Raw genomic sequence first — 12582 nt, 5'->3', positions numbered from 1 at the left:
TCTCTCTCTCTCAAAATAAATGAACAATGGGGCGCCTGTGTGGTTCAGCCGGTTAAGCATCCAGCTCTTGATTTTGGCTCAGGTCATGATCTCATGGTTCATGAGATCGAGCCCTGTGTCAGGCTCCACACAGGCAGCATGGAGCCTGCTTGGGCTTCTCTCTCCCTCTTTCTTTGTTCCTCCCCCACTTGTGCTCTCTCTCTTTCTTTCTCTCATAATAAATAAATTTTAAAAATTAAACATTTAAACAAATAAAAAGAATTCTGCAACATGTGGCATTTTTAAAAACGTTTATTTATTTTAAGAGAGAGAAAAAGAGAGTGCCCACTCAGGGGAGAGGCAGAGAGAGGAAGAAAGAATCCCCAGCTGGCTTTATGATGTCAGCACAGAGCTCCACTCAGGGCTCAAACTCATGAACCAAGAGATCATGACCTGAGACAAAATCAAGAGCCAGATACTTAACCAACTGAGCCACCCAGGCGCCCCGAGAAATCTTGGTCTTTAAATACTAAACCTAGTTTTTTTCTATACAGTAATAATAATCTCAGCAGCAATTAACCCTGTCTGCTTTCTCTACTAGTGCTTGGCAAACTATGGCCCATGAGCGAAATCCAGCCAGATGCGCCCCCCCCCGCCTTTTTTGTAAATAAAATGTTACTGCAATACAACCACACCCACTTGCTTACATATGGCTACAGGACAGCAATGAGTCGCCTGGCCCACAAAGCCAAGAGTATTTACTACTTGGCTTGTTACAAAACAGTTTGCCAACCCCAGTTTTATACCAAAAAGCAATTATCTTTACAAACTGCTAGGAAAACCGGTGAACAAAGTTAACGTTTGTGAGACTATCTGTGTACGGTCTGAAAGGTCACTGCCTGACTGTTTGCCGTGGCCAACCTAACAGTTACTTACAAAGCTCTCACAAAGCAGTAGAGCAGTACATCTTTCCTCCGGGTTAAAAAACTGGGTACTAAGCAACTTACATGCCTCAGTTCTGCAAGTGAATGATAGTTGCCTCAAATCTCCGCTTAAATCTAAGGACGACGTTTGAACTCTCAGGTTAACCAAGCAATTATTCATTGTAAGTCAACACCATCAATGCAAGTAAACGGCCACTTCTTAACCGAATGGATGGCTTCATATTTTTGTTAACAACTGGTTTCAAAAGTCTAGACAATTTTATCCCAACACAGTAACGGACACGTTGTAAATAAATTTCCACCTGCCCAAGATTACACGTTCAGCCAGGTACAGTCAAGGTGCAGGTGGCATTCAGTGGAGAGCTTAGGTTTTTGACACGTCCTGTGCGAGAGGCCAAGGGGCTGTCCAGGTGGAGGGTCCGTGGGCAGCTGGCTGTGGGACAAGAGCATCCAGGGAAAGGTGGCCCACCCATGGAGTGACCCCAAGCAGAAGATATTTAAAGATTTGAGGGGCAGGGTGCCTGCGTGGCTCAGTAGGTCAAGTGTCCAACTTCAGCTCAGGTCACGATCTTGTGGTTCATGGGTTCAAGCCCCGTGTCGGGCTCTGTACTGACTGCTCAGAGCCTGGAGCCTGCTTCCATTCTGTTTGTCTCTCTCTCTCTCTCTCTCTCTCTCTCTCTCTCTCTGCCCCTCCCTGGCTTGTGCATACACACTCACTCTCTCTCAGAAATAAATAAAACTTAAAAAAAAAACAAACCAGGGGGCTGGGGAGACTGAAGGAGGCTGCCCGGACAGAAGACAGAGTCACGGGAAGATAACCACAGAGATGGAACCCTGGATCCCCAACAATTAGAGCGCTGGTGAAAGAGGGCACCAGGTAAACCACAGGAGATAAAGGAGAAAGGGTGAGCATCGCAGCAGCCTCCACCACCGAAGTTCACACTGACGAGGACGGACGGCGACCCTGCCCGTGCGGGGAAAGCCCCCAGAGGAAGCTGACCAATGCTCCGGCTGGGGTCACTACCAGAGCCCGCAGCACTGTGGTGGCTGGGGTCAAGACCAGCACCTGTCCCCCAAAACAGGGACCCAGACACTGCAGGCCCTCAAGGCGGCATTCAAGGCGTGCCTGGGTCAGTTTCATCTCCTCTCTCTCTCTCCTCTTGGCGCTAAGTACACAATCTGGAGGGCAAAATCTAGAATACAGAACACATGCAGATGGTAACTTGGGTCTGTACCCAGCGAACTATTGCCTGAATTCCATTAGGTAAATGCTTTGGTGGCATGAGTGCAAAAAAAGCCATCTGCGTTCAGAGTTTGTACTTATTCTTTCAGTAAGCATCTACAGAGCACGTACTATGCACAAAAACCGCTAGATACTGGACAGTGGGTCTTGCAAGATGTAGTTCCCGCCTCGAAGACATTTCTAGGCTTAGAGGCCAATGCTTCTCAACCTGTAATGTGCACACAAGTCTCCCAGAGTTTAAAATGCAGATCTGGGGGTGGCTGGGTGGCTCAGTCAGTTAAGCATCCAACTCCTGATTTCAGCTCATGTCGTGATCCCACAGTTTGTGAGTTTGAGCCCTGCATCAGGCTCTGCACTGGCAGTGTGGAGCCTGGTTGGGATTCTGTCTCTCTCCCTCTCTCCCCTCCCCCCCGTCTCTGCCCCTCTTCTGCTCATGCCCTCTCTCTCAAAACAGATAAATAAAACTTAAAAAAAATGTTTTTTAAATGCAGATCTGATTCAGCAGGTCCTGGGTGGGGCCTGAACTTCTGCGTCTCTAAGACCATCCTTAACAAGCTCCCAGGAGAGGAGACGGTGCTTTGAGTTGCAGTGTAGAGATATAGGGACAGATAAATGAAGTACCAGACGAGTGAGAAGTCGGCTTGCCCTCTATGGTGTGGATGGACCCTCCAGGAACATTTTCACAGAGCCCATGGCATTTGGTGCAGCCTTGAAGGATGCGCTTTTTGGAGACTCATCACAACACACAAGGGCCAGGCACCATGAGGAAGCCACAGAACATACAAGTTTTTTTAAGTTTATTTATTTATTTAAAGGAAGAGAGAGAAACCCAAGCCAGCTCTGCACTGACAGTGCAGAGCCCAACACGGGACTCAAACACACGAACCATGAGATCATGACCTGAGCTGAAGCCAGGAGTCGTCACTTAATGGACTGAGCCACCCAGGCGCCCCTGAATCACACATTCTAAAGGGGTTAAAATGGTGAGTTTTGTGTCAGACACATTTAGCATACTAAAAGTCACACATTCTTCTGTATCTATAAGAAAAGATCCTGACGCCATGATAAGAGTGAACATAAGCGTCCTCCCTACAGTGATTCCCTTTGAATTGCAGTGAAAGAGAACGTCTTTAGGCAAAAGCACCGTGACTAATGACCTGCAGGGTCTCAGGACAGTTGTGAAGGCAGCAGGCCCTGGAGGGGACACGTCACCGGTGTCTGGCTCAGCTACCACTTGGTGGGTTTCTCCGCGTCATCCCCACAAACCCTTCTATGGACAAGTTGTGCGAGACTCCCGTGAAGCCCTGTCATGTCCTCCGGCTTCGCCATGGAGACGAACACCATGTTACTTCCTCTCATCCGTAAAGACTTCTCCAGTTTCCCCTCTATAAAGGAAGACTGCATTCCAAAGCCTCCTTCAGCCTCGCCCTAACGCACTCCACCTACACTTCCCAGAAAAAAAAAATCGGTCTGGGTTTGGGAGATAAAGTAGCTGGGGCTTTACCCTCCCCCCTGCACCCCCGCCCTTGGCTTCCTCCCCAAGACAAAGTTTCTCTTTGATATTTATTGTGCTCTTGGGGGAAGAAGCTGTAAAAGAAAAAGCAGCTTTGAAAACCTGCATTCTATACCACCCCCCAAACATCTCACAGCAGGTGGGATTAATTAGGCTTCAACTTGGCGAAGAACAAACCTGAAGTCGGTGCTACCCACACAGGATAAGGACTCTGCCTGCCCGCACGTGACAGTGTATCCAAACCCAACGCTGATGGGCATTCCGTCCCCAGGGCCACACGCTACAAAGGACCGTGCTTGGCACTGTTAACCAGTAGGGGCGACCACCTACGTGTACAGAGGGTGGGAGCCACCAGCAGGGCAGTTCCGGCCAAGGTCACCTGCTCCAACCCAGAAGAGTCCCCTGCACAACGGAAGGCGGGCAGAGACAAACCCTGCCGTGCCCACGATGCGGGCCCACGTGGCACGCACTTCACACGTACAGAACGGGAGTCCCGAGCGCCCGCGCCAGTCCACATATCCCACCCGGAGTCACTAACTGGCATTCCGTACGGCAAACCCACGCTCACCGTCCCAATGAAGTGAGATGTCCCGTGACGTAAAGAAGGCCTTACTCTTCTTATAGGAATATGTTGTCTGGAAACAGCAGTGGGGAGAAACAGTTAACGCAAGCCTTCATTTTTTATCATTTATTTATTTTGAGAGCAAGCGGGCGAGCATCAACGGGGAAGGGTCACAGAGAGAGAGAGAGAGAGGCAGAGAATCCAAAGCAGGCTCTATGCTGGCAGGTCAGAGCCTGACACAGGGCTCGAACCCACAACCGTGCAATCACGACCTGAGCCAAAGTCAGACACTGAACCGACTGAGTCACCTAAACTCCCGAGAGTCATTTTGGAACAAAGTTTTCATACTTCTTGGAACGGACGTTACAGATGATCGGGAATGAAGACCCACAGAGGCAAAAGAATCGGGTCTGGGAGTGGACCAGACATATGCTGAAAGGAATCCCGTCCAATGCAGGGGGCAGCACGAGGGGCAACGTTCATCTCTGTCTCGGGGGTGGAAATGCAGTTTCACAAATGGGAAGGGCCATGAACACAACTTGAATGGAGGTGCGTGTTTCGGGGAGGACATCCCAAAGTCGGGTCTTGATGTGAAGACAGGGGCACGGGCGGGAAGCCCAGGCGTGTCACAGGAATGTCAGCCTGGCAGGGTATAAAGCTCTCACAAGAGGGTGTTTGAAGATAAGGGCAGAAGGGAGAAGATTAGGAACTTGACCTTGAATCAGAATCTGGGACAATATCCCGTAGGCAGTGAAGGCGCAGAGAAAGCAGGCATGGAAGTAGGGAAATGATAGTATTCACGCAAGTATTTGTGGAAGATGAACCTCGCAGGCACAATACGTGAAATGAATTTCTGCCTAAGAACAAGGTGGCGATGACGAAGATCCTCACCTCCCTCTTGGTGCTGGACAGAAACGAGGGCTCAAAATGATACAGGGCAGAGAACAGGAACGTGGGCAAGGACTCTAGACGCTGTGAGGGAAGACCTCACGATGTCGTCACAGATGGACACAATGGGCCACAGGAAAGAAGCCAGTGGTGCGGAGGTGTTGTGCTCGAGTGATTCAGAAAATCACGATGGCCAGAGATCAAAATGAAAGGAGGAAAACGACACGGAGTCTAATATCCTATTTCAAAGGCCATGAATCACACGTGCAACTTATCAGTTCTACCTCAAGAATGGTCCAGACAACAGGAACTGCATGACAAAGCAATGCCTGTTGTTAGACGGGGCAATCCCTGATGTCAGCCCCTGATGTCACCGCTTCAGGCTGCTTAATTTCAGTATTTTACTCATTCTCCCAGAACCAAAAAGCTTCGGAAAGGAAACCTGACTCATCCAGGGGAAGTATCAAGTAGTGAAACAACCTGAATGTGTATCTCTGGTAACAGACAAGCCCATTGAAAACTGGAAACTTCCACCTAAACGTGTTGGAGACTCGAACAAGCAATAATTGCCGGCCCCCTGTGACGAGAGAAGCCACACAAGCCAGGCAGCCCAGCTTCTAGAAGGCTCTTCGGCATCTCGGAAACGACCGGCACCCTCTCCACGGCCAAGATGCCCGAGAGAAAGGTCAACTCGGGTGCAGGGGCGGTGAGGGAGGCCCAGAGGAGACACGCAAGTTGTCAGCTAAAACCTGCACCAGCAAAAGTGGAAATGGAGCAAAACCTCTTCAAACAAACAAACAAAAAAAGGGCAAACAAATGGGAAAACAGGCTGAAGGGACTGACCAAGAAACTACAGATCTACCTGAGGAAACAGAGGAACGAAAGCTTCAGGAGAGCCCAGCCTCTGGAGAAGCAGAGGTGAAGGAAGCCCAGCCTAAGATCACACGCCACGTCTTACTGGTGGGCCCTGTCTCCTTACAGAATCCAGAGGGGAGTTTCATCGCTATTTTGGAAATGTAAGCTTTTTACTAAGTCTGGGAATATTTTTAAGGAGAGAATCTCACCTCATCCGAGTTAAGTGTAACTTTTTTTTTTTAAGAGGCAAAATCATTTGCTGGTTATGTATTTTTTAGTACAACCAGGAAAGAGCAAGATATGGAATCCCAGGAGGCTCTGGCTGTCTGGGTCAGCTTAACATTCCACGGGTCAGGGGAGCAGTTTTTACAGCCGACAGTACAAAGCATGCTACGTGGCAATCTGGAGGCACGGTCGTGCATTTCGTGTGTCTCGAACACTGAAAGTTACCTCTCTCCCCACAATTCCTAAAGAAAACCATTCCCTGATCTCGGTGCGCTCAGTTCTTGAGCGTGCTAGCCCAGTTTCCCTAAACACGTTGGTTGTGTGCCGTGAAAAACCTGGAAGTTTGAACAAGTCGTGTTTAGGATGTTAAATTGTGAATTGTGAATGAGGTGGGGAGCACTGTGATTGAACAGATTATTGACAACACACAAGATACTGATACTTATCTCTTCCTAAGGAAAATCTGCCTCCACATTTCAAGCTGTAAAGTCACCAGAATAACGGTTTACATGAGAGTGGCAGACTACATCTTTTTAGGTCTTTGGTATCTGTGTTAAAAACTGTACAAAACGAGGGGCATCTGGGTGGCTCAGTCGGTTAAGCGTCCGACTCTTGATTTCAGCTCAGGTTACGATCTCACTATTTGTGATTTCAAGCCCCATGTCTGGTTCTGTGCTGACACTGCGGAGCCTACTTGGGATGCTCTCTCCCCCTCTTTCTCAAAATAAATAAATAAACTTCAAAACAATCTAGACAAAATGAAATGTCTGTGTACGGATCATCAAACCACCAACGAAATCTCAATTGTGGAAAGAAAAAAAAAAACACCTCTTTTTTTCCCTCATGGTTGACAACCAAAATCAAAAAGCAAGAGAAAAGACAAAACGATGCCCCCCTAAAACCAACAAAAGAAACCACAACCCACCTCCTGGGCTTTGGTCTCCCGGTGAGCGAGTTGGTGTTTACTCTGAGGCATTTAAGAACGCGACGGCTCGCTCTGACTATTCTAACACGTTCCTTTCAGCCTCCCTAAAAGGAGAGCTGGTCACGTGAGACCCCATAAAAAGAAAGGCAAATGTGGCCTGCACAACGGGACCAAGGCAGGTTAACTAACCGCCAGACCAGACCCCGGCCAACGAGATATATAAAAGGAAGACACGCCTGGGTGACGAGCTCGTGCGCGGAGGGGGAATGTGGCCAACAAAAGCGTCCCGGAAGAGGAGGACAAGATCTGGAGGCTGCACCGGACAGCCAGAGACGGAAACCGAAATGTGGAGGACGGCTCAAGCACAATCGGCAGAGGAGGGGCTCCCCATCAGGCGGTCGGGAGTACAGCGCAGAAGCCAGGACAGCCGCGCCAGGAGCCAAAGGAGAAGCGCTCCTCCCGAGCCCGGGCCCGGCTGCCCGCCTGCGGCCGGATGAGGCCCGAGCGGGGGCCTCCTCTCTACGGGGCCAAGGTCCGGGACAGGAGGACTCTGCAAAGTCCTCATCACCACATGGTCCCTGCGTCCCAGGAACAGAGGCCTACGCACGTAAGGGACGGCTTCTGGAAAGCCACATCCAAGGAGCATCTTCTAAACACCGTCAGGTGTCAGGGAGGGTTCAGGCCAGAAGGGACACGAAGACTTCCGGCTCTCACGTTGCCCGTTAGCAACGTGCCGCCTCGGCTCCAGCTCTGCCCTCCGCGGCCTCCCCTGAAGATCCCGCAGAGGGGCCCTGTGCCCGCTTCTCCTTGCCGCAGGCACCAGTAAGGACTGTCAGCAGAGGGCACGGGAGGGACACCAGAAGGGGACTCTGACACCCTTTCCACTTGCGGCCTGCCTTCCTCTATACCTGCTCCCCTGAGGCGGCAGTCACGTGGGCACGGCATCAGGCGGATGCGGCCATCACGTGGGTGCACCAGTCAGGTGGGAGAGGCCGGCACGTGGGAATGGTACTCACGAGGTGCCACACTCACGTGGCCGTGAAAAATCACCTGGGCACGTCGTCACGAGGACAGGGCGGAGACCTGGGCGTGGCGCCGTGATGCAGCATGGCAGTCACGTGGACCTGGCACTCACTGGGGCTTAGCGTCACGTGAACTAGGGTCACGTGGGCAAGGCAGTCAATGGGCGCGACCATCACATGGGAGTGGAAGTCACGAGGACAAGGCAGCTGATGGACACAGCAGTCACATGGGTGTGGCAGTCATGCGAGCACAGCAGTTAATGGGCAAGGCAGTAGCTTGGCGTGACAGCGAATGGGTGTGGCAGTCGAGGGACACGTCAGTCACGTGGGCGTGGCAGTCACATGAGCATGGTAGTTATGGGGGCGGCAGTTACGTGGGTGAGGCATCACGAGGATGTAGAAGCTAACAGGTGCGGCAGTCACGGGAGCATGGAAGTCATTGGAGGAGCAAAAGTCATGTGGGTGAGGCGGTTAATGGGCATGGCAGTCACGCGGACATGGCAGTAATCTGGACTCAGCAGTTAATGTGTGTGCCAGTCACATGGGCCCAGCATCAGACCGACGTGACCATTAATGAGCACAGCACTCACGTGGACAGGTCAGGCAGTCACATGAATGTGATAATCACATGGGCTCATTAGTTCACGGGTGTGGCAGTCACAGGGACTCGACAGTAAATGGGCACAGTTAATGGGCGCGGCAGTCAAGAGGAAAGGCAGTCATGTGGGCATGGCTTGACACATGTTAATGGACGTGGCAGTCACGTGGGCATAACAGTCATGTGGCCATTAGGCCGACTGGCCAGTCACATGGGTGTTGAGTCACGTGGGCACAGCAGTCACATGACCACAGTAGCTATGGGTGTGGCACTCACATGGGCAGGGCGTCAAAGGGACCCAACCCTTAATGGGCAAGGGAATCACATGGGCGAGGCCTTTATGCCCACCCTCCAGTCACGTGAGTGTGACAGTCACGTGAGCATGACCGTTTGGGGGCATGGCTTTCATGTGGGTGTGGCCATTATGCCCACACGCAAGTCACATGGGCGTGGCAATTATGTGGATGGGGTTGTCACGTGCCCACAGTTATGGGCGTGGCAGTCAGGGACGCGTCAGTCACGTGGTCACAGCAGTCACATGGGTGACTGTAGGTATGACCCCACGCCAGTCATGTGGGCGTGGCAGTCACGTGAGCATGACAGCGATGGGCGTGGCAGTCACCAGAAGGCGTCAAAGGGCGCAGTACTCACGTGAGCATGGCAGTCACGTGGCTCGCCAGTCACGTGGCATAATAGTCACGCTGGCCACATTAATGGGCGCGGCAGTCCCCCGCGCGTGGCAGTCACCTGGCGTGCCCAGCAGCACGGTAGCTTCCGGGCACCTTCTGCGGATACGCTGGGGAGCGGGGGCGGCTTCTCGGTGAGTTTTAGCAGCGTCACCCCAGTGCCTTCCCCAGAGGCTTCTCCACCGGCACGCCAGCCGGCTCCGGCAGCACCCTTGCCCCGCTCCCCGCTGAGCCTCGAAGGCAGCCGGGGGCAGCCTCCCGCCCGCTGCTCTGCGACTCCTTGAGTTTCGCCCCTGCCGGGGGTACGCGGTCACACGCGCCCCCACGGAGGCCTGACTCCCGGCGGGAGGGGTGGGCTACTTCTAAGGTCTTCCTTTGCTCACCCGCCTCAGCCCCGGGGGTGGTGGCTGCGCCTCACAGCCGTGGTTCTGCATTTACAGTCCTCTTTACTTGTCAATTCGAGTCATTATCCGTTAAGAGGTAATAATTTTTTTTTGTGGGGGGGGCAAACCTTTCTGTAAAGAGCCGCACGGCGAGCAGTGTTTCAGTTTAGGCTTCGTGGGCCTCGCAGCCTACAGCCAGCGCTCGACTCTGTGCAACCGACAAGACAAAGAACGCTGTGTTGTATGTCGCAGGTCTGCCGAATCCGGCTTTATATGAAGCATTTCCTGTCCAAATTACTGAACGGTTTGTCTCCTCTCCGGACACTGACAGATATAAATTCCCCGTGGCAAGTGCAATAACAGACACCCACAGGGCCCAAGCAGCAAAATTATATTACGGGCCGGCTAGGGAGCAAGGAGATGATGAGCATCAGCGAAGGATTAAAAGAGGTGGGAGTGTGGGGCTCTTGCTCTCAGGATTGTGAGTTCGAGCCCCACACTGGGTGTAGAGATTACTTAAAAAAATAAAACGTTTAGGGGCGCCTGGGTGGCTCAGTGGTTAAGCGTCTCACTCTTGATTTTGGCTCAGGTCGTAATCTTGTGGTTTGTGAGTTCGAGACCCACATCGCGCTCCGCACTGACAGCGCAGAGCCTGCTTGGGATTCTTTCTCCCTCTGCCCTTCTCCGCTTTTCCTGCTCTCTCTCAAAATAAATAAACTAAAAAAAAAAAAAAAGCCTTAACTCCTCCATTTACTTAACTGGTCAACTTAAAGTCACTCATTTTTGTCTGTTTTGTCACCTAAAAAAATATTTTGTAAACTCTAAAGTATTACACAAGCATATTCACAAATTATTTCACTTACCATTTGTTGGTGTAACAAGTGGAACTACCTGGCTAGGCTTCAGTGACCTAATGATTCTATTCTTGATTTTTTTTTTAAGTGTTTATTTATTTATTTTGAGAGAGCGAGTGAGAGAAAACATGGGTGGGGGAGGAGCGGAGAGAGAGGGAGACAGAATCCCAAGCAGGCTCTGCACTGTTAGTGCAGAATCCAACGTGGGGCTTGAACCCACAAACCTTGAGATCATGACCTGAGCTGAAATCAAGAGTCCCAAGCTCAACTGACTGAGCCACCCAGGCACCCCCCATTCTTGATTTTAACACTAGGAAATAAGGCTGAAGTGGTAAGGGAGAATGCTTCATTTACAATGCTCCAAGCTATTTATTTAGGTACAATAGTTTCTAAGTCCTTTCCTGAGGCTGTTTGAAAAAGAAAAAAAAAAAAAAATCCCAAAGCTCAGTTATCCTAGATGCTATTGTTTAAACCTAACTTAAAGTTTCCTTTTTCCATTATTTAGCTATAATAGCATCACAGAAAACTTAAGTAGACAAAGCCACAGTATATAAATGATATTTTACAAAAATTTAGCCTAAGCGGATTATGTAGAAACCAGACCACAGTTCCCCCTTTTAAAAAAGCATGATTTACATGATAAATTCTCAAGATACAAATACTTGAAAATACTTGTGGCTTAAATACCACAGATTTGCAGTCAAGCTAAGGGAAAAAAAGGAACACGAATTTCCCCAGGTGGCCCTTTGAACAGATTCAATAAGTATAAGGTGTTTCCAACTTAGGCGGCAGTAGTGGGTCCTCTTGGTTAAAATGGGAACTACGTTTTCCAGAATCTCCGTCTCTGTATGGTTCTGCATTAGAATGAACCTGCCCAACGATGGGAGGCAGAAGCGATACAGCAGCACTATTCTCTACTGGTGACAAGGTCTCTACAAGGTCCCAGTCAGCAAGGGATGGCTGCAGAGGGGCCCAGGAGGCCCCAGGACGTCTTCACGGGCCACTGCTCCACACTGGGGCTGCGAGACCAGTGGCCCGCCAGGGGGATGCCTGGCCACACCGAGGGGCCTGCCTCCCTCAGTCTTCCCAAGCCGGGCGGACATGGGTTGTCAGAGGCCTTCCTGCTGCCCAACATGCCCCCTGAGGACGTTCTCCCACAATTCCATGAGCTCTAGTTCCTTTGATATGTCTTCATCATCTGTGCGGCTCCCAACACCTATGTTCCCTGTCGCCCCCTAGCGCCCTCAGGCAGGAAAAGGAGGGTGTGCCCCAGGGCGCACAGTTGCTCAGTGACCTGCACAGGAGCACAGGGTGCCTGAAAGGAAAACGGGGTCACCTGCAGCTCTTCGACGGTGCTTAAACACATGCGCCACAATCTACTCTCTTAACTGTGTTTAAGGTGCGGAGCGCCTGGGTGGCTTAGCTGCTTAAGTGTTAGACTTCAGCTCAGGTCATGATCTCACGGTTGATGAGTCAAGCCCTGTGTCTGGGTGTCTGCTATCAGCATGGAGGCTGCTTCGAATCCTCTATCCTCTCTCTCTGCCCCTCCCCCACTGGTTCTCTCTCAATTAAAATTAAATTAAAAATTTAAAAAACCCTGTGTTTAAAGTGCACAGTTCAGTAGCGTTAAGTATAAACACATCGTGTATACCCCATCTCTAAAACTTCATCCTGTACAACTGACCCTATATCCGAACAATGCCCCAGTCCCCTTCTCGCCAGCCCCCAGCAATCACCATTCTTCTTTCTTTCCAGGAACCCGACTGCTCTAGACACCTTACATAAGTGGAATCATACGGTATTTGTCCTTTCGCCTGGTTATAGCTCTCAAGGTCCATCCATGCCACAGCACATCATGCATAGCAGCCTTCTTTTTAAAGCTCAATAATATTCCCTGTACATATA

The sequence above is a fragment of the Lynx canadensis genome, chromosome Y, assembly GCF_007474595.2.
Source record: "Lynx canadensis isolate LIC74 chromosome Y, mLynCan4.pri.v2, whole genome shotgun sequence".
NCBI classification, from domain to species: Eukaryota; Metazoa; Chordata; class Mammalia; order Carnivora; family Felidae; genus Lynx; species Lynx canadensis.
This window is presented reverse-complemented; position numbering follows the sequence as displayed.